This window comes from Polistes dominula, unplaced genomic scaffold (genome assembly GCF_049000335.1).
Source record: "Polistes dominula isolate Pdom_NZ unplaced genomic scaffold, Pdom_raw_medaka contig_31, whole genome shotgun sequence".
Classification (NCBI taxonomy): Eukaryota; Metazoa; Arthropoda; class Insecta; order Hymenoptera; family Vespidae; genus Polistes; species Polistes dominula.
The window spans coordinates 3,351,858-3,375,459 of NW_028300925.1; the positions used below are offsets into that span (position 1 = coordinate 3,351,858).

A 23,602-nucleotide genomic window follows, 5' to 3' on the forward strand; every position below is an offset into this window, starting at 1 on the left:
ATGTTAAATGATCGATATTTTGCTTGAAGGGAAAGATAATTTTGAAAATGTACATTTTAACAAAGCTATCAATTAATTCTTCAAAATACTAACGATTCTTTTCTAACTAAAAATGAACGACTGAGTTGAACCCAACGGTAAATGTATATAATACATCGCATCAATGTAAAAGAGGATCGTACAGAAAATGTATTATATATATATATATATATATATATATATATATATATATATATATATATATATATATATATATAAACATGTTACGCGAAAGTTTATATTGTTGCATCATAATTATACGAATATCCTCGTAAAAGAATATTTTTACAAGGAAATATAATGTATATTTTCCAAGAGAGAGAAGAGAGAGAGAGAGAGAGAAACTTCTCGTTTTATGACTGACTCCTTCCATATGCACTGCCCGTATTAATGGCGAACGAAACGAATAACAACAACGCATTCGTATCTTCGGGCTAGAAATAAAAATAGAGAGAAAGAAAAGTGATACGTTAGTAAGCATTCAGTAAAGGAAAAAGAAAAGAAAGGGGGTTAACTTATATCCAAAGCAACGGCAAATAATACTTGAAAGATGAAACATATTTTTCTTTGTACATTCTCGAGAAGAAAATGTTGATTTTTCTAAGCATTGTATAAAAAATAAAATAAAATAAAATAAAGAGAAAAAAAGAATAACGATCGATATTTTTGACACGAACAAAATACGTCTCATCGTATTTTCGTTTCCCATATACTCTACACACCCTCTTGTCGATATTTTTCCTACCTTTTTTATTTTTTATTTTTTTTTTTTTTTTTTTTTTTTTTTTTGTAAAAGAATTCCTATATAGAAAATGAATTTTATCAGGAAATATTTTAGGATCGTTCTTGACGAATAAAATACATTTTTTTTTATTCTCTCTCTCTCTCTGTATCTCTCTTTTTCGCATTCATCGATAGAATTTTATCGATTGTAACGTCAACTTTATCTACACTTGCAATCAATGAATGATAAAGGAAAAATATCAAATTGGTTATTGAAAATGAATACATTTTTCAAGAATATTATTATATAGGTAATGTATTGTTCTGAATATATTCATTAATACAAGTACAATTAACTTGATCAATTTATTGCAGATTATCGAAATTTAATTTCTCTTTATATCATTTTGTACAAAATTTAATCCCGAACAATTAATCTTCAACAAAATGATTCAATGCAAACTGTATAAAAAAAATTAAAATAAAAACAAAAAACATTATAAACGTCATGCTGATTGTTCGAAATAAAAAAAAAAAGTAAAATTATCACGATTGGTCAAAACTATTCATTCGTATATTTTTATTTTTATTTTCTTTACGCGTTGAGAAAAAAAGTATAGTTTTTTATGACTCTTTCTCTCTCTCTCTCTCTCTCTCTCTCTCTCTCTCTCTCTTTCTTTCTCTACAAATTCAATCGCAATGAAAGATTTTCCTCTGTCTCAGTTCCACGTCTATTTTCTGTCAATTTTCGTTGAAGAATCCATTTGTAGCATTGGAAGGAAAGAAAGAAAAGGTGAGGAGGAGGAGGAGGAGGAGGAGAGTACAGGGATGGGTGAAACGGGCAAATTGTTGTGTTCCGCTCGGATGAGACTTCACTCTCTTCTCTCTCTCTCTCTCTCTCTCTCTCTTTCTCTGTTTGGCTGCTTTTATGTATCTTCTTCTTCTTAAAAAAAAATAAATAAATAAATAAAACTTTTTCATCGTCATCTTATTTTCTGCAAAAATATTGCAAAATTTTCTCAAATGTAATTCGACAAGCAACGAACGAATAACATTATTCGAAATTTTATTTCGACACGTTTTAAATAGACAGAGACACGTTTGTAGTCAATAGATACACACAATGAAGGGCACGGGAATGGAAAGAGGGGTTAAGGGGTGGGGTGGGGTGTGTGTGTGTGGGGGGGGGGGTAGAGGGATGGGACTTTACGCGAATGGAAATTTCGCAGAATAATGAGGACAATTTCGATCGGTTCTACTAGCAGCAGGCAATAGAAGAGAGGTGGGGTAGTACGACGACGTATCGTTTTCCGATAAAACGTTCGTCCGTTCGTCATAAAACGAAACGAGAGAATTATGTAAAATACGAGAAAGGGGGAAGAGAGAGAGAGAGTTAGTCGATGAAAGACAAAAACGCGGAAACATGGTTCACCGTTCGCGTAAACATCGAACATTTCCGTTATCACGATCTAGTTTTCGCAACACTTTTGCGAACGAGAGATATCCTTTTCGGTCTACCGAATTCTGTTGAGCTTAGTATAACAGAAAGCAATTTATCAAAGTTCGCTTTATCCCCTTTTTTTCCTATTTTTTTATTTTTTCTTTTTCCACCACTCTTTTGCTTTCAGTATTTTTTTTATTCCCCCCCCCCCACCACCTCTTTTCCTTTCCACGCTTCTTTAAACCACTCGTTTCGTCTCGTCTCGTCTCTTTCTACTTATTCTACTTCTTCTTTTTCTCTACGTTTTTCTTTCTCTCTTTATTTCCGTTTCTTTTTTCTCCCACAGCCCCCCCCCTCCCCTCCCTACGTTTTTCTCTTTAAGAAAGCAATAAATCGATGGCTTGCGATACTTGCGAAAAAGTTTCGCGATGCTTCTGTGTGTTAGGATTGGATGGAAGAGTGGTGATGGGTAAGACTACGGTGGCAATACTAGTTGGATTTTACTAAGCCACAAGCCGAACAAACCGGTAGGTAGGTAGGTAGGTAGGTAGGTAGGTAGGTAGGTAGTAGTCTCGCGAGAATGAAAACCTTCCGATATAAATCGCCTTGGGGCTCTAATTCTCACCACAGTTTATATGTTATTGCATTTATCACGCGTACGTGCCATGAGTTCAAGTCGCTCGACGTGGAAAAGCCGGGCGCGCTTCGAAAAGCCGGAGGGTAAAAGGACGAGGAGGAGGAGGAGAAGGAGGAGGATGAAAAGGAAAAAGTAGTAGTAGTAGTCCATGTGCCCAGTGGACGCCAGCAGGCATGTAACACGCGCGGAAAACATACATTAGTTCGAATACACATACACGTCACGAGCATGAAAACCTATAATGAAATATCCACGTTGGGTCATAAATTTTCGGAGCTCTACCAGGACCCGCGTTTACTGGCGCGGGGGCTACTATTTGCAAATTGTTCAAATTGCACGTGAATCCACGGAAGTGTTGATTATCCTCCTGCCCACTCCCCTTCCCTACCCTTCCCTACCCTTCCCTTCGTAAGGGGAAACGATCGACCACTAACGACGACATTTTCGTCGGTGTGTTTCGTCAAAGCGGAACACGATATTAAAACGATTTTACGAGCAACGATTTACTTCATATACAAAATCAACACGAATACTTTTCCTTTTATTTGATAAACTTTCTCTCTCTCTATCTCTCTCTCTCTCTCTCTCTCTCTCTCTCTTTTTCCCCCCTGTCATATATTATTTTGTTGTTTTTTTTTTGTTTTTTATCTTTTCAAATACTATGTCGAATTATACAATATCTCGTCGTATAAACTTGCCCAAATATATCTATACGCGAATACTATCGTGCACTAGACCACGTGACTACTCGTTGAAAACGAATTTTCAAACAGGAAACGTGTATATTTGTTCGGTGCTACGTTTTCCCATAGAGAAATTCACCGATTGAAAATAAACTTTTGATAACGTGAAAAGAGAAAGAGAGAGAACGATTAAAAAAATATATATATATCTATATATCTATATCTATCTATATATATACTAGGGTGCCCCGGCCACGCGTTGCTGTGGCTTTTTTTGAGGTGAAAACTTTTTCAAAATCAGATCGATTTAAAAATCGTTAAATGAAAGAACGTAAAACTGATAAAAAAAAGATAATTTATTAATTAATAAAATTCATTATATAATTTTTTATTCTATATATTAATTACTAAATAAAAGTCTATATATAAAAATCAGTGTCACAATTTATTTGTCTATTAATAATTCTGAAACTGCTTATCTTATCTTATTGAAATTTGTTTTATTACATTCGTTTTTTTCCAACTTAGCACCTAGCATAATTTCAAAACACCAAACATCCATTTCTTTAATTCATTGTATTTAATAACATCAATTAATCTATTATATATTTACATATCGCAATAATATGATAATCACTAATCATAATAACACTAAAAGAAACATTATAAATCTGTAAGTTTTATGGATTGTACGATGTTTTTCCGTTCGTATTTTAGCACGAAAGTCATAGCTTCCTTTTTATATTCTTGCATGTAACGTGGACTGCCTATGTACGATTATGGTAGAATGACTGAATTACCAATTTCTGCGGTTTCGGCGTTGTTTACAATAGTCCCACGCAAGTGATTGTATTCTTCCGCACGCAGTTTCTGTTGATTAAATCGTAAGTATCATAGTCATTCGCTCCCTATCTTCACGTACATGTCTACTATGAATTGTTGGCAAAGTTCACGAAATCGTAGAATGATTTTGTCCTGACCGCGTCTAATCATCAACCGATACGCATAGTAATCCTTCGAGCAAAACATACATAAATAGAATTAATGAAATTATTTAATGATGAAAAATGTTAAAAGTATAATTAGGGCCAGGATTTTTGCCGCAGTTTTGAAATGATTAGTTTTAATTTATGAAATTATAACAAAAATATAAGTTTTATGGAAAAATTTTTCAAACAAAAGTAAAAAATTAAATTTTATGAAAACATTGTCTCTTATAATTTTTTCATACAACCAATATTTCCATTGACATTTCAAAATAAAGATTCATAATGATTGATTTTTTGGAAACTATGAAAATCTTAATTGTTCAATTACATTTTTTTAATAAAATTAAATTAAAATTACATTTTTATAAGATCAACAACATAAATAAAAAAAAGTATACTTACAACACAAAATCCGTTGTTATTGGAAGCTCGTGTCACGTAATCACTTGATTAACTAATCGTGCAAAATACACTCAAAATTGATAATTTAATAAAATTAAATTAAAATTACATTTTTATAAGATCAACAACATAAATAAAAAAAAGTATACTTACAACACAAAATCCGTTGTTATTGGAAGCTCGTGTCACGTGTTGAGTACTTTTGAGGTTATAAAATCACTTGATTAACTAATCGTGCAAAATACACTCAAAATTGATAATTTAATTATTATTGATAAAATAGGAATGATTAAAAGTTAATATAAGAGTTACACTGAGATAGCAAAATAATAATTGTCAACGTTACTACTACACTTGATGCATAAACAATAATGATGGCCGACAACTGTGTAGGGAGTAAAAAAAAAAGGAAACCGGCTTCGTTCTACTCCGTGCTGTTTACTGGGTCAGAAGTGACACCTATAAACATCTGGCGGGGATAATAATAACTAAATAAATGACGATTGATCAGTTATCGACCGGAGAGGAAAAATGATTAAATTACTAAAATGGCTATTAAAAAATAAGGGTTGATCGTAGAAGGGTGAAAATTAAGGATTGTATGTATTTTTGTATGTTGTATCATAAAAAAATAGAAATTAAAAATTTTGTCTAAAAAATGAAAAAAAAGTTTAGGGGTGGACTACCCCTAACATTTAGGGAGATGAAAAATAGATGTTGGCCGATTCTCATAGATACCGGATAAGCACAAAAAATTTCATCAAAATCGGTTAAGCCGTTTCGGAGGAGTATGGGAACGAAAACTGTGACACGAGATTTTTATATATATATAGATATATAACACGTACCATCAAAATTTACTCGAGTGTGGAAACAAATTTTTCCGTGTTAGCGGCACGAAATTATACTCTCGCTTCGTGAAAAATTTAAGTTGATAAAAAAGACAACACCGCACGAGTTAGTTCGTGACAGAAGAGAGAGAGAGAGAGAGAGAAAGTCCCTGTCCTTCTCTCTCTCTCTCTCTCTCTCTCTCCCAATGGAATTCGACGAAAAACTCTCTTTTTACACACACACACACTGTGAGAGGTCACGACACTTAGTTTTTAATGGAGTCTGCGGGACAACCAAAAGCTGCTTTGGATGTCGGAACTTTTTAACCCTCTCTCTCTCTCTCTCTCTCTCTCTCTCTCTCTCTCTCTCTCTCTCTCTCTCCTTCCCCTTAAGTCATTTTTCGTCACGAACCAAGAGTTTATATTTCGAAACGCACCCTTGGTAGGAAAAAAAATAGAAAAAAAAAAGAAAAACAGTTTTTCCTCTTTCTCGCACGTTAGTTCATTCGTTCGTTCGTTCGTTCATTCGTTCGTTCGTTCGCTCGTTCGATGAACGATGCAAAAGACAAAATGCCAGTTTGGTCTAACGCCTCGTACAACTTTCTCTCTACTCTTACTTCAATTACGAACTGAGCCCTGCTAGCACGTTGAACCGAAACTTTCCTCGTTTCTCGTCTGCACATTATCTTTCCTTTCCTACCTCTTATGCACGTGTATATATATATACAATAGAGAACAGAAACCGTCGACGAAGGCTTAATCACCGGGTAACTCTCGTCGAATCAAAAGCGAAAAAGCGTCGAAAGTTGAGTCGAATGTTCTATCTCTCTCTCTCTCTCTCTCTCTCTTTCTAGCTTACTTCTCTTTTCATCAGTGTCACTCTCTTACTCGGCAACCTGGGTCAATGAGTAATTACAAGTGGGGGTGCTTGGTGCGGCAAATGAAAATTAAAATTTGAAATGAATGCAAGAAATAAATTACAACTCCGTGAACCTTCCCCGAGATATTACGCCGAGAAGGCGTTTCTTGGTGCTGCCGTTAATGTTGGTGCTGCTTCTGGTGCTGCTGCTGCTACTAACGTTTGGAAGGAAAAGACCCTACGATGGTGTACGACTAAAGGAAAGGAAAAGGAAAAGGAAAAGGAGAGAGAGACATTATTCCAATTAGGAAGTAGGTATTGGCATTAGTCCACTTTCTCCTTAGCAAAGGACGAAGTAACTCCGTAAGAAAGTTTGGAAGAACTCGTTACTTATTCCTTTCTCGCTTAACGCCGAGCATTGTGATAAAAGAACGTATCTAAAATTGAAATAAATTATTTAAAGCCAATCGCGGCGACAACGAAAATGAGCAGCCAACACTCAACGAAGATTCCTCCGATATGAATATGTAACGATTTTAACCGATTTTCACGCTATCCAACTATATATATATATATATACTTTAAGTATGAATTTCAACGTAGCAATATTTTATCGAGAGAAAGAGAAAAAAAAAGAATAAAAATAAAGAAAATCTCGATTATTTTCTCTTACCTTTTGCTGATCATTTAATTTTGTTCTTTCTTTCATTCTTTTTTCTTTTTTTTTAATACGTCGAGAATCGATATAATAATAATAATAATCCTATATTTTATTCTTTTATATATATATATATATATATATATATATATATATATACATATATATTTTTTCCTTTGCTGCGCTATTTGCTCGCTAATTACTCTTCGTATTATTTCATGATTTAATATCGTATTCGCGTCAATAAATACTACGTGAAATTCATCGAACTCATCTCATCGTTATATATCTTCGATCTTTAACGAGCATGTTGCTTTTGTATCATAGATTATCGATAGATATCAATATAAAATAAAGAATGCTTGAATAATCATCACACATAATATATATATATATATATATATATATATATATAATATAGGATTTATAACGTTGCATTAAAGTACGAGATACTACTACTATTCTTTCAACGATAAAGAATAAAAACGTTTTTGAGAAAAAACATTTATCTCCAACCTTTAATGAATACTCCGTGAAATACGATAACACGTGTGTGTGTGTCTGAATCTCTTTCTATTCTCTTTCATCTACAAAAATTATATTTATGCAATAGAATTAATAAGAAAATGGAAAGCACACTTACGTTTTGAGGACAAGTTCATAAATTACAAACGTCCGACAAACTTCGTAGTAATTTATGATTTCATCAAAATAAATTTACCTACTTCTCTTCTATGATAAAACCGTGTACATCATTTTTTTTTTTTTTTTTTTAATAACAATGCATCTATCCGTCGTTTTCTATGAGTGGGCCACCAACTCATCCGTTGTTTCAAACCTCATTAAATTTTTCAGATAAAATCTTCTCTGCTATCCAACGATAAAAAAAAAATAAAAAAATAAAAATTAAAAAGAAATTCGTAATTCGTCGTAATTATCATCGTATCTCGAATAATTTCAAAACGTCTCGTTAGATAATAGTTTTCTCATTTTTCTAACACTCACTCTAACTTATTCTTTCCATCCATGATAGTAGAAAAAAGGTTAGACTGTTAAAATAGAAATAACTCAGCAAAGTGTACGACAACGACAACGACAACGACAAGGGTGGTTGGATGATTGTGTGACTAGTAATAGTAGTAGTAGTGGTGGCTTTACGTGACCCGTTTCATTCTTTCCTCGTATTTTCCGGCTGACGTGTTAGATAGTAATATCCTTGCGTAGGTGGCAAAGGTGGGCTCTCGTGCGGCCGCCACCACTCGTGGCGCACTATCACGCTTAGCTTAGCTTATGTTAATACCGAGCGAGCTCGTGCTGAGAGTGCATGTTATATGGATTAAAACGGACTTTTGCTCTACCCAACACACCTTCCCCCTCTCCCTCTCCCTCTCCCTTTCCCTCTCTCTCTCTCTTTTATTTCTCTGTGTGTATGTTTGTGATACGCATACAGATATAAATATACACATACTTCGATGCTACGTGTCCATGTATATATGTAAAAGGGGTGTCTGTTAACGAGCACGTATCAAGCGAAGCGTTTAACGACGGTAGAAACGCGTTCCGTATGCGGAACGATCGCGCAACCGCGTGACCGCATCCCGCACTAGGTAGGAACGTTTCGCGCTCGGCTTAACGCCTATGAATGGGGTACACGCTCGTATTCCTTTACTAGTTTGATATTGAAAACGCGATCAACGGTGTTTACTTTACGACAACGAAAGGATGAAAATCAAGCATCGCACACACACACACACACACACACATTCGAGTTTGATATTTCGTATCGTATCCAAGCAATACTATAATTAAACAGTTATATTTACTATAGAATATGATGAATTTAATGTACAGGTAAATATGTCATATGATCGATTCAATCTTTTCTCGTTTGGTGTATATTTTTTATTTTTTTTTTTTTTTTTTTTTACAAATATTAAAGTTATTAATGTGACAATTATATTATTATATCAATAAAATGACTCCCCGAAGTGGCAACAGTTTTTTATCAAAGTTTCAAAGCAATCCTTGTGGCCACCATGGTCTGTGTCTGGAGTCTGTGGGAGCTTTTTTTTTACTCGTAGAAAAGAAGGTGTTCACATTTTTGTGGTCGTCGTAGTAGACGCTGCTCGGATTTCATTCGCATTTTTCGCGAGTTCGAGGTAAAAGCCACCAATTCCACCAACTCCTTCTACTCTTTCTCTCTTTCTCTCACTCTCTCGAACTTCGACTTCCATTTACGGTACAGGAAGAGACTCTTCCTCTTTCACTTCCATTCTTCCTTCCTTCCTTCCTTCCTACCTACCTTCTCTCAGCTCCTAACTTGATGGAGTGACTGTAACTCAACCTGTCGAACTAACAGCTGCGGGCGAAACTTTACGTCCAGCGTTACAATGGAATTGTCGAAGGAATGAGTATATGTGTGTGTGTGTGTGTGTGTGGATGTGTATGTATGAGAAAAGGAGATCAAGAAGAGAGAAGGTTGAAAAGGGAAAAAGAGAAAAGAGAAATATAAGAGGACAGCAGTTGCCTATGTTTTCCACTCCATTTGATATTTCTTTCATAATGCGTGGAAACCACCCACCCATCCATCCATCCACCCACCAACCAACCAACCAACCATTTTCAACGAATTTCGTAGCATACGTAAAATAAGTAAGAACGGTTCAGGAATAGTACGAACCACTCGAAAGTATACGGACATTTCCAAATCTTTCATCTGTACATTCATGTATATTCGTTCATCGGCTCTTATCGAGCGTAAAAACCTCCTCCTCCTCCTCCTTCTTCTTGCTCGTGTATGTGTGTGTGTGTGTTATCGTCCGAGAAAGAAATATTATTCCCCCTACGACTGTGTTTTGCGATCAATCGATATCGATGTAGTAAAATACGAATAACGACGAATGACTCTTCTATACCTTGCTAGATATCAGAAGAAATCCAACACACAAAAGAGAAAGAAGAAAAAAAAAAGAAAAGAAAAGAAATGCGATTCTCACGAGAGACTAAAAGTCAGTTTCCATTTTGAACGAGAAGTCTCAAGAATAATGTTCAAATTTATACCATAACCCATGTCGAAATTTACCCAACTTAAGATATATATTTATTTATTTATTTTTTTTTTTTTTGACTCTTGAGAATATCCTTCGTGATATATATATATTGTTTTCCTTCTTCTTCTAAACACATTCCTCACACACCTATCACAATGATAGGAATAGCCAATAAACAAAAACGTATGAGAGGAGTAGTTTCCTTTTTCGAGTTCGAAAGACGAAAATATTCCTGTCCTATAGACAAAAAAATTTATATAGTCCAATACTAAACGCATTATTCTAGAATTTTTATTAACTTCGTTAACCCGCTTATAGCGATGCACCCAGTAGCAGTAGCAGTAGCAGTAGCAGTAGCAGTAGCAGTAGCAGCAGCAGCTAATTTTGTCGGATAATGGATTTTCATGAGAGAGTTTTTATTATTGCTCCAGGGCGCGGGCCATTACCAAAAGGCAATTATGTGGGGATCATTACTTTCGTGTGTGAACGTTATTACAGTTTTGTTCCGGTTAGAAAAAAAGAGAGAGAGAAAAAAAGGGAACCTCGAATAGGCTCAAATAAGAATCACGCAATGTGATTAGGTGTGAGTTTTGAAATTAAAGAGACACCTATTTCTATTCTCTTGTTTAATTTTCTTCTTTTTGTTTTTTTTTGTTTTTTATTCAAAAGTAAAATTGCAAAATGAAATCACCGGAAAAGTAAAATGATTTACTCAGTAAAAATTCTGTCCAGTGGACACAAATATTCGTTCGACCGGTAGAAATATTTTTCTTTTCGTTTCATTCGCGCGCCGCGCGCGCCGCGCCGCGCCGCGCCGTTGGCATGCTGCACTCTCTACGACAATAAAACTCTCCCTTTGTTTTCGAACGCTGATATATAAAAATAACAAAAAGAACAAGAACAAAAAAAAAGATTCAGTTTTTACTGCAAAACGAGTAGTAGTATAGTTGCTTTGCCTCGGCAACAAAAAAATACCCCGAGATCCTTTCTTTGCATTAAAAAGAACGAAACGAAACGAAACGAAACGAAACGAAACGAAACGAAACGAAATGAAAAAATAAAATATCTAAAAAGAAAAATATAACATTCGTAATGAACTACGAGCTATGCATTCTATGGCAAATCCAGCAGCACCTATCTATCCTTCGGTTATTCGAATTTCCAATTTATACTGTCGGTTTTTATTATTAGCAATTTGATTATCCGATGGTGTTAATTAAGAAGACCGCAAAAGGATATACGCTTCCCGCCATTCTCTCGATTCTAGTTCTACCATTTTGCTACATCTAACGATTCTTCCGTTTCAGATAGAATTCCAAATTAATTGCGTGTGGGTTTAAACCACGTGCCAATTAGCATCGTTACACATTACGTTGCACTTACTCACTCACTCACTCACTCACTCACTCACTCACTCACTTACTCATTCGGCTCTCTTCCTGCCTATACTCAATTAAATTAATCGAAATTGTTTTTCAACTTTCCGCGATAATTATAAATAGGAGAAAATGCGAATTGCGCAAGTAAGGATAAACAAAAACAAAATAAACGGTGAAAAAGATCAAGATAAATTGTTGTATTAGGGATGCGAAAATAATAATATACATACACATACACTGGTAGATGTATACAAGACAATTTCTGGATAGATCTATATAAAATGTATGTATACGTATTTATATGAGGAAAAAAATATCGAGCTTTTTGTATAGTTTAGCGTATATATTCCATCATATATCTACCTATCTATCGTGTCATGAATAAAAAAAGGTCTTCTTCTTGTGTTCTTCTCGAGAGCATATCTTTGATACGAATTTACTGGTAAAGAGGACTTTTACTACATCAAGAAACCGTATTGCGATAAAAGTAACGAAGGAAAGAGGCAATAACTCGCATTACGTATCAAAGTACATAAGAAAATGTATTTCTTCTCTTACGAAAGAAGAAATCGCGCGTCGTTCTTACTAACGAATAGGAAATTAAAAAGGAAATTGAACAAATGACCAAGACAAATTTCAATTTTATATTTTTCTCATTTAACATTACTTAACTTTTAATATAACATTTAAATTGCGTAAATGATTCTTTTTCATATCGTTTGACTTAATTAATAGTTCTTCTTTATTTAATCACGTACAAGACTTCTTCATGTACCAACACCATATATGAGGAATTCCATTATACTGGAGGGGTCTGTGTTTCATAACCTCGGAATTTCAAGATAGAAGAGAAAACTCACGTAGAATAGGCCAAGGGGAATGTATATGTGTGTATGTATGTGTATGGTCAGAAACGAAGATTGTCTTCTGTCTCGTTGATATCATTGCAACCGTATATTTCAACGATTACAGTTAGACAAACAAGTAGAAGACAAGCCAATATTTGCAGCCTATTCTATAATACTAACCGTAAAGCCATGTGAAGCCTCATCGAGACAAGAAGAGGAGGAGTACCTCCTATTCACGGTACAATGCAATACTACAACGGCATGTAGATTTTCCTACAAAACACATAGAGAAGCTTACCAGACGTTAACGATTTTATTTTCTGTTCAAACAAAAAAGGTAAAACTAACGACTCTTTGATAATACGAAGAGAAATAATACTTGTTGCAATATCTGTTATTTTACATGGTATTAAACGAATTTTTGTTCACCAAAAAAGAAACGCGTAACACTTACAAATGAGAACGTTTGAAATATCGATGAATGAAATTACAACAACAAAAAATATGATGCAATGTTCAAAAGAATCCTTCTTCTTTTACCATAACTTCATTAAAATATTTACGCTCCGTAAAAGCTATAGGAATGGAAGACATTTAGTGGTGTTATTTACATCGACGAAAGTTGTTAGGAGAGCAGCTTGGTACCATAGCGGAGAAAGTAGTTAAAGTCAGTGTATACGATGGCGTGACGTGGACTGGAACAATACGACCGGTCCCAAATTAGTTCCAATGCCTGACTCTAATTCTGACTCTATCACTGTTTTCCCTGCTCGCCACTTTTGCTTTACCCTCTTCCTCTATCTCTCTTCTCTCTCTCTCTCTCTCTCTCTCTCTCTCTCTCTCTTTCACTTACACACTCACTCTCTTTCTCTTTACCTAGTCATCGAACCAACTCTCTGTATGTTGTATCCCTCGGGCAAACATATTCCCCACACATGTATTTACATATATTTACCCACACATTTATTTACCCTAGGTTTTGTACTAGTAGTAGTAGTAGTAGTAGTAGTAGTAGTAGTAGTGGGTTGGTACCTTATTAAATTTCACAATTTCCACGAGCAAGCTTTTCTACGACCAAATCCCGATAACGTATATCCACCTATCCATCTCTGTCCGCTTTTTTCTCAACCTCTACCCTTTTTTTCGTTTATCTTTTTTTTCCTTTTGTTTGATCGGACAAAACTCTCTCTCTCTCTCACATTCTCTCCCTACTCTACATATTCAACCTCCTTTCTTCAACGTCGCTAACATTCTGGAAAAATAACAAGAAATTTAACTTAAGAATATCAAGTTGAAAGAACGTAATCGAGTGTGTGAATAAATCGTATTAAAAAAAAAAAACAACAACAACAAAAAAAAGAAAGAAAAAAATAAACGAGATTACGCTTACGCATAAACCACATGATTTGTAGTAGCAATAGTAAGACTTTTAATTCACGCGTTAAAACGAAAAGACGGATCGTCGCTTTGTCGTCGTCGTCTTTGTAAAAGCCATGACGACGTTTTAAATTTATAACACGTTCATAAAATTGTAGAAAGAGAGAGAGAGAGAGAGAGAGTGAGAGAGGAAGATAGGAAAGTGATTCCTTATTCATATTAGCTGACAAGGATAAGAGAAGCGTTTAACCATCGTCGAATAGATTATTTTTAACATTCTATATGTAGTAGATAGACGGCGAATGTGAACCCACCCCGAGGATTACTTTTCACGTTGGCTTCACGTATCGCGTTATTCACAGTTTTCTAGTGAAAACATTGGCTGTAATTTATATCCACGTTAGAAAGAGAGCGTTATTTTATCATGCTATAAAGACTCTACCACCACCATCACCACTGGTTATGGTTAAACCAACAAATGTTATTAAAAGTGAGTAAAGAAGAACACACATTTTAATTATACGGTATATCAAACTGTATGTTAATGTGTAAGCTTCGTTTACATCGACTTTTCATAAGAAGCGTCACATTTAATTATCTTCTAAAGCGATATATATATATGTTCTACCTACGTGAACTAGTTCAAGCCAATGTTCGGGAAAAGTCTCGTCTTCGTAAAGTGTTCTTCAGAATTTAACGATGTAACTTGACGTACTCGGCGATAGAACGATGTAAAAGAGAGAGAGAGAGAGAAAATTCATTTCAGAGAAATATTATCGTCAAAAATATCTGAGAGAATGAGAGTACTGATGTTTTTTAAAAACAAGATCTCTCACATTTGCAAATAAAATAATCCAACAATATATATATAGGGTTGTTACTTGTTGGTATATTCAATAGAATTGATGAAATACATTGAAAAGGGAGGAAGAGGGGGATGCTAATTTAAACTTATAATGTTTTAATATATGATGGACACGATAGATACGCATTGCAATTGAATCAATGCAAACAATTCGCTTACGAATTGTACTCACACCACCTCCCATGTAAAATATACACAAATTACTGTTACTATTTCATTTATGAACATTGTTTTGTATTTGTATACCTTTCAAACTGTCTCTCTCTCTCTCTCTCTCTCTCTCTCTCTCTCTCTCTCAACCCGTATATTATTGATTAGCCGATCAATGCCTAAGTTGACATATCTGTGTGGAAAGCGAATACAAACATAACTAGACCGCATTCTCTGCACACACACACACACACAAGCACACACACAACACACTCACATGCACTAATATAGTTCAAGAAATAAAGAAAAAAAATAATAAAAGGACAATTGAATTTTGGGCAAATAAAACGAAACGTTATTACAATTCTAACAAATCATTTCCATTTTATATTCATCGAACGATTTGATCGTTTTTTTTTCTCTTTTTTTTTTTTTTCAAAACCAACCCGCACTTTTATTCTCTATCTTTTCTACATTTTTAAAAATACACGAATATTTCTCCACTTTTGAAGATTTGTCCTTCCTATTTCAACTTAAAAAATAAAAATGAAAAAAAAGCCCCTCGCGTGCGTTCCATTTAGACAAATTTTGAAATAGTAGACTATGTGGCATTTCGTCGAAAAGCATTCCATGGATTATTAATAAACCTTTTGATAAACGACGGTGCAGAGTTATAAAATTGTTAAAAGAGAACGTTTTATTCTCTCTGGTACAAAAAAAAAGAGAAAAAAAGAAAAAATATATCCACGCTAGAAGGAAATGAAAGTATTCGTGAGAGAGAAGATCGAGATAGTATTATTTGTATGTAGAAGAGAAAGAAAAAAAGAAATGAGCAGAAAAGAGAGAAAGAGAGAGAGAGAGAGAGAGAGAGATTGTAAGTAAGGTAGTTGGTTGGTTGGTTGGTGATAGTGGTGGTGATGATGATGGTGGGTGAACGAAGTTGCGTAAACCGGTGCTGCGAAGTTTCAAAGTTTGAATACGCCCTCGAGGCCAGCCGATAACGGCAAGAGTTGTGTACTAACCAGATATTACCTTGATACGTGTGTACTTCTCATTTATGCAAAATCGCACACCACTCCCACCACTCACACGTACTCAAATACACGAACACGTTATATTTTCTTTTTTTTGTTTATTTCCCTTTATATATGAATTTTCAACGCATTAACGTAGTTAGAAAAAAAAGTTGGCTCTATCAATTTTTTTCTTTAATTTCTTATCGAATATAATAGAATAAAGATGGATATTAAAGTATCTTCCTCTTTTTCTCTCCCTCTCTCTCTCTCTCTTTCTCTCTTGTTGGGAGTATAATCGTAAAGAGAAAACTCGTGCAAAAGTCGAATAGAAGAATAATAAGAATAAGAAGAAGAAGAAGAAGAAGAAGGTCGATGGTAGTGGTTGGTGGTAGTGGTGGTGGTTCGTTTACTCGAATCTTCTCATCCAGGACGTTCATAAAGTTCTTCTACTCGTACAAAGTGATCGAGAGTAACATTGAATTCCGCGGGACACCTGCAATCGTTATAAAGTTATCCAATGAAGTTATAGAATGGAGAAAGCAATTTTCGAGAGAGGACACTAGAGTCGGACGTTTTCTACTACTTTTAGAAGACCAGAGATACTCTCCTCCTCCTCCTCCTCCTCCTTCTTCTCTTTCTCCTTCTCCTCCTATTCTTTTTCTTTTTCTTTTTCTCACTCACTTATTTTTGTCTTTTTTCCTCCTTCTATTATTTTCCTTTCTCTTTCGATAAAGACGATCGGACATTTAAATTCACGGAGAAACGGAAACTATGAGAGCTATTCAAAGACCGTTACCCTTAGCCCCCTATCTCCCTTCCGCCCTTCGTCCCACCACCGCCCTCAAAATGTGAGCCTCGTCTGGAATTCACTACGTAGGGGAGAATTTACAGGGACCCTGCGCCAACGTTATATCGCAATGAGCTTTCGACTTGATCCTTCAAAAGGGCGAATGCCGTGCCATCCACGTCGAGAAACGTAGGTACCTTACCTTCCCCCCCTTACCCCTATCTACCCAACACCCCCCATCCACCTATCGACTTTTTTTCTTCTTTCTTTTCCACATTTTTTCTCTCTTAAGGTTTACCAAATCCATTAGAATAATATTCGTAGTAAAATAAAAGAGGGATTTCTTCTTTCTCCCTTTTGGCATGAAATCGAAAACGATTCGTGAATTCCTTTCTCTTTCCTTATTTTTTTTTTTTTTCTTTTTTTCTTGATACTCGACAAAAATGGTTCGATGATACTTTATGATCTTCTTCTTAAAGTAAAACGTACCATGAACCACCCCATTCCATCTCATTTATTACTTTTTGCCATTTGCCACACAAAAAAAATAACAAATCGTTAGAATAATGATTTGCATCACAACGTTATTATACTAATTTACACTAATTCGTATTTTTTTTTTTTTTTTTTTACAAACTCGTATCTTAATAATAAAAACGTATGACACATGAGCGAAAATGAAATAGCGGGGGAAAGGGAAAAAAAGAGTGAGAAAAAATAAAAAGAAAATAAAAATAAAACAAAAATAGACAGCTTTTATCGAGGGAACGATTTCCAATCGATCATTTTAATGTATGCCCGATCGAATTCCGATAGCCAGCCAGTACGCGCGCCTGGTACCCGAATTTAGAGGCTTTTGATTCGATGCATTTCGAGGGCAAATTATTTCCCCGTTTATCCTCGTGCGAAACTGATATTCTCCATGGCGCGCAACGATTTAACGCAGTCTATCGAACAATATAGCTTGATACTTTCATTTCCTATATATTTCTCTCTTTTTCTCCCCCCTCTCTCTCACACTCTCTCTCTCTCTCTCTCTCTCTCTTGGTCTACCTGCATCGCGTGGTGCATTTCAATGACAAAATCTATAGCACCTACGTGCTCGAAACTCGACGAGCTTGTAACCATCTACCCCTCTCTCTCTCTCTCTCACACACACACACACACACTCACTCACTCACTCACTATCTTTCACTGTATACTGCAAAAAGCGAGAGAGAAAGAAGAAAAAAAAATAAAAAGAGAGAGAGAGAGAGAGAAAATGATAGATTTAAAAATATTCCTACACAACTTCTTTTTTATTATTTGTATTTTTATTTATTTATTTTTTTGTGATCACCTTAACTACTTTCTCTGTAGTAGAAGGTTTTACGGAAAAGGTTAGTGCGATAAATCGACGGGAGTAACGGTGATGCCTCGTACATTATTGCGACATAAAATATATCCTTGACCAAAAAGTAGTATATCGGCAAGTTTTCCGATGATTAATGGACGCCGACGGACCAACCGAGAAGGTCTGTTCGAAGCAGAAAACAAGAATAAATAGAAAACTATGGTGGAGTAAAAATGTGTCGACTTTTTTTGTGTCGATTTTTTTTTCTTTTTTTTTTTTTATACTACCGATAGTCGTCTCATTGAAACGGCATTGGTGAGACAGCTAGTACGGACGAAATATTATAGAAAAAAAGAAAAATTGAAAAAACAAAAAAAATATAGAGAGAGAGAGAGAGAGAGAGAGAGAGAAAGAAGAAACGTGAAATGTTAGAAGAATGAAACTTTACGCGAGATGTTAAAAAAGATTTGTTATCCTTGTCTCAACTGTACTATTACTTTCTTTCTTCCTTTCATGTTTTTACGTTTTCGCTAAAAGTATAGTAAAGGTTCTTACTATAAATCGTACCCAGTACGTATTAGTTTTCTAGCATTCGTTCGGATAAAAATTCTGGTGTAAATCCTTGGCACGTCCGTTTGCCTTTCATGCCCATGACTCCAGAGAATGGAGTTTGCGTGCAACATTTCACCGATCTCTATGTATGTGTGGGTGGGTGGGTGGTTAGAGCGGGGGGGCGGCGGGGGGGATAGAAAGAATCGTCTTGGTTTTAGGATTGCTCACACTCGGCCGATTCGCAGCATCGATCTTTACAATGAAAATACTTTATCCATTCCTTGTAAATAATCCAATTTAGTTTCAAAAATCGATTTTCCAATGAGAGTACTTTTTTGAATAATTATCAAATGATTCGAATATTATGGAAACCGATAATAAAATGAACTTTCGGATTATCGATTTCTGAGTACTTTCGTTAAAATCGCAATAATGTACCAACACGAAGAAGTACGTGCCTCTAATTAAATTCTCGATGAGGATTCGGGGATGCGCGTGTAAACTATTATAACAAAAAAAAAAAAGAAAAAAAAACAAACTAAAAGATTAACGGCACACGCATGACAAAAGAATCGTCCCCCCCCCCTAGCGTATTTTTTGTTTGTTTTGTTTTCTTTTTCGGGAGAGGATCATTATCTCTTCTCCTCTCGGTGGATGAAAATCGATCGACTAATTAATTAAAATTCGTGAAACGATAATTCCGTTGGATATTCCAGTGGAACGAGAACGAAGCTGATGTTGGTGCTGGTGCTGGTGCTGCTTCTGCTACTGCCACGTTACTTCGAGCGTCAGCCATTAATCGAATAACGAAAAATAACGAGGCGTACAGTTGACGAGGGTACGAATAAATTGGGTTTCATTAATTAATTGATCCGTGTAAGCCGTTAAAGTATTCGTCGGAGTAACCGGTTGCTGCTGCTGGTGATGGTAGTGGTGGTGGTGATGGTGATGGTGGTGGTGGTGGTGGTAGCCTAGTTTTTCTTCGACCGTTCTGGATCTTTCTCTCTCGGTGTGTCTCCTTGGGATCCTTTCTCTTTTTCTTATCTCTCGTTCCCATTTATCCCTGGGCACGGAGAGAAACAGGAGATCGTAGCAAGGAAGGGGCGTTTCCATCTTCACCGCTAAAGGAAGGACACCTAGCTAGCTAGCTGTTACTACTACATAGAGAGAGAGAGAGAGTTGAACAAATGGATGCCAAGTGCTAGAAGACGTATAAGAACACAAAGTGTCGAAACAAAAGACAATCGGTTATATTTGCGCTTCAGCCTCCTTCTTCTTCTTCTTCTTCATCTTAGAAGAAGAAGAAGAATACCCGCGGCAAATCATGTGCTACGGTTTGTTCAACCAACAAAGACGACAACTACGAAGAGACTACGATAGCAACCTTGATCTTCTTCTTTTCTCAACATCCTATCCGACACTTACAATTAGTAACGTGTTCGTTGATAGACACACACACACACACACACACTTGCTTTTGCACCGATATTGTTGTCTTCCTTTGTCAGTTCTTATTTCAAATCGTTTGTGCTTTTTCATTACATTTTTCTTTTCTATCTAATAATATTTCTAATCACTACTGCTTCTTTATTCTAATATCTTTGTTCCTTATTGCAAAAGAAAATTCTAAAGGAGAAAGAATTGCTTCGAAAATCCACTCCTTGATACGTACGCACGCGATATTTAATTATACCGATCCTCCACGATTTAACTTAATCTCTAAAAGGACTCTCTCTCTCTCTCTCTCTTTCTTTCTTTCCTTTGCCCTTTTATCCCTTGGATATTTCTATTCTCGCGTAGCGTGCCGTGCCGTGCCGTGCCGTACCGCTTCGTGCCGCGTGAAATCTTTTAAGTTTAATTTATTCTTAATTAAAACGGCTTTTCTCTCTGGCTCGACTTGGTTGCTAAGGAAGAGAAACGGTAGAGAGGAGAGACTACTATAAGTCCTAGGAATTTAAAGAATAACTTGTCCGTGTCCGTCCAACTCGCTCGACAAGAATCTTTCAAAGGACAATTGTAAAAAAAAAAAAAAAAAAAAATGAAATAAAATAAAACAGAAGAATATAAATATAACTTCATTTGCATGGTGTTTCTTCATTACGATAATCGAATAGTTTCAATTGAATCATATTTCATCTTATCAATTGAATAAATCAAACAAATAAGCTCACCTCAAAGAAAGAAAGAAAGAAAGAATGAGATTTGTTCAACGGTTATTCCCCGTCGATGGGGAAAGCATACAAATGATTTGAAACGGTAGTTTATGGTACTTCAATTACGCATGCAAACGTACCCATATTACAGCCATTATGTGACCGACGCGATTCGATTAACCCGAGCATAAACTCTTGAAGAGGGTACGGTCTATAACCATAGTGAAAGGAGAGAAGTTTGCTATACTAGGAGTATGAGAGGGTGATGAGGGTGAGCGCGCGAGATGAAGGGGTATAGAGGTGAAGTACAAAGCTGTCGCAAACTACGCGCCACCAGACCAGACCAGTTACCACCCACTACCACCACCACCACCACCAGCACTATTGCTTGAAGCAACTCGACCACCCACGGCAGACTAACACCGAAGCGTATTTCCTTCGGTGGATTCAACGCCATTGCCAGTGGCATTGTAATTGGTTGCCAAATGAGAGCTCGACCTCACACCCTAAATCTTCTAAAGTTGCACACACCATTCAGAATGCCCTTTAGAATCAGAATGTCCGTAATTTCTTTAGATTCTAAGACCTTAGATCGCGTAAGATGTGTTCCCTTACCCAGTTTTCTCATATCCTCTCTCTCTCTTTCTATTTCTGGGCCAATCAAGAGCTTACAAGACAGACGAGACGGATGAACGCAGAGACGCAAGAGACGAGGAGACAATTGGAGACGTCGAGCTTTTCTATCCCTGGGAAACTTTAGCCGAAGTGCAATATATCGGGGATAATACGAGTGGATTTTCTTCATCTCAAAGCCATTCATATAGTCACGTAGGACTGCTCTCTTTCTTTCTTTATTTCTTTCTTTCTTTTCTTTCTTTTTCATTTTTATTTTCTCTTGTACTCTCCCTCTCTCTTTCTCTCTCTTTTTTTTATTCCTCTTGTGTCGTCAACAATTGACTATATACTCAAAAAGAATATAAAAGTAACGTACGATCTCGATAAAAATATTTCGTTTGAATCCTGAATAAAAGAGGGACGACAATCTTAACTGTAATGAGTAGTAGTATCACTAAATCAAGATTACGAACATTCGTTTTAAAATAGTAAAGCTGTTACTCTCTTTTTTTTTTTTTATTATTTTCATCTTATCGACACTCAGAGAGAGAGAGAGAGAGAGAGAGAGAGAGAGAGAAAAATACATATTTCGTGATCGCGTTTTTCTCCCCGTTGTGTTGTTACTTCTTCAAATGTAATAAAGCACACATTCGAACAGAAGATATACGCGAAAGTTATGTGTTAGTATTTGTAACAGATGGACCAATACACAATGCACACGTGGTCCCATTGTCTATTTCTATAGTAACATTATAGACATCTATTGTGAGAGACGATCATTTCTAAGAAAGTGTCATCATCATCATCTTTTCATAAAACTTTTCTTCCAAAAATATCTTTCCAACGTAATCGAATGGAAAATATTTTTGGTGATACATTTTTTTTCGAGAAAAAATGAAACGTTTCTTTTGGTTTTTTCTTTATATATATTTTGTTCTTTCCGTTGCACCATATTTGCACTACAAACAAAATGAAGTGAGTGTGTATTAATATATATATAAAGCAAAATATAACGTAGAAGGACAAAAAATTCTCGCTGAGTTTTTCAAGCATATCATCATTCTCGGAGAAAATCTGACGGTTAAATGTCTATCGAAATTTCGATCCTCCGAAACAATGCTTTCTCTTCTCTCTCATCTCTTTCAAAAAAAAAAAATAAAAAAGAAAGAAAAAACGAAGAGAGACTTCGTGCGTCAACCAACCATGCACCGGTCCTCGCATTCCGCGAGCTAAACAAAAGGTTGCTCGCAGAGGAAGTCGTAACGAAAAGAGATGAAAATAAAAAAAAAATGAGAAGAAAAAAGAAAGAGAGAGAGAGAGTAGATGGGTGGATAGTACGCACAAAAAAAAAGAGAAGAGGGAAAGACGAAAGAGAGGGTGGAATGGGGTGAGAGATGGGGGTATCAGGAACGACGAAGGGCGGGTTAGAGTAGTCGCTGCTTCGGCGAATCTTCGCGAAGCACTTTTGCGTTTGATACGAGACAATGCGCTATGAGGAAAAGAAGGAGAGGGTGGGGAAAAAAAGAAGGGTGTACCAAAAAATAAGATGACGAGAGAGAGAGAGAGAGAGAGAGAGAGAGCAAAAAGAAAAGATGAAGAAAAAGAAATAGAGAGAGTTTGAATCGAGTTGACGAATCCAAATCCCGTGCGTTAACCCTCTTTCTTTTTCTCTTTTACCCTGAAGCTAGCAAAACCTTAGAACGTTCCTTCTAAAAACCCAAACGTGTATGTGTATATCTATATATATATATATATCTATATACTTTTGTTTTATCTGACCGAGCTTATACGTATATGTGTATAAATATAGATATGTGTGAGTTGAGAATCGCACGATCGGGAAAAAAAAGGGGTGCGCCCCTTATTTTTTTCTCTTTTTCAACTTCCTCCGAGTCTCCTCACACAGGTTTCGCGTGTGGGGAACTCGTTCGTTCATGGGCGCGCCAGTCATTAACGGAGATGATAGTTAGAGACGTGAAACAGCAGCAACAGCAGCAGCACCAGCATATGCGGCTTGGAAATCATTTCCATCGGAGATACGTTTTATCCTCCTCCTCCACCACCACCACCACCTCCTCCTCCTCGTCTTCCTCGTCTTCATCGTCGTAGTCGTCGTCGTCGTAAATAACGATCTGGGAGAATATTACGCGTTTCTATCCTCTTTTTCTTTTTTTTTTCTCTTTTTCCAAACCATTCCCCCATCTTCGTTTCTTCAC

General features: G+C 35.9%; 1 protein-coding gene and 2 long non-coding RNA genes across 28 annotated transcripts in view; 2 read left to right on the forward strand and 1 right to left on the reverse strand.

The window, feature by feature from the left end:
• LOC107073907 (lachesin) overlaps positions 1–23,602 on the forward strand; it is a 168,922-nt gene that overhangs the window by 118,510 nt on the left and 26,810 nt on the right. The gene's annotated exons all lie outside the window — the stretch shown is intronic.
• LOC149032956 (uncharacterized) lies at positions 3,865–7,147 on the reverse strand. The gene is made up of 2 exons (XR_016176086.1): positions 5,068–7,147; positions 3,865–4,537 (listed from the first exon to the last, which is right to left on the reverse strand). It is a non-coding gene; the product is annotated as an uncharacterized LOC149032956 (long non-coding RNA).
• LOC149032957 (uncharacterized) lies at positions 19,191–22,566 on the forward strand. Its single transcript, XR_016176087.1, has 2 exons — positions 19,191–19,456; positions 21,437–22,566. It is a non-coding gene; the product is annotated as an uncharacterized LOC149032957 (long non-coding RNA).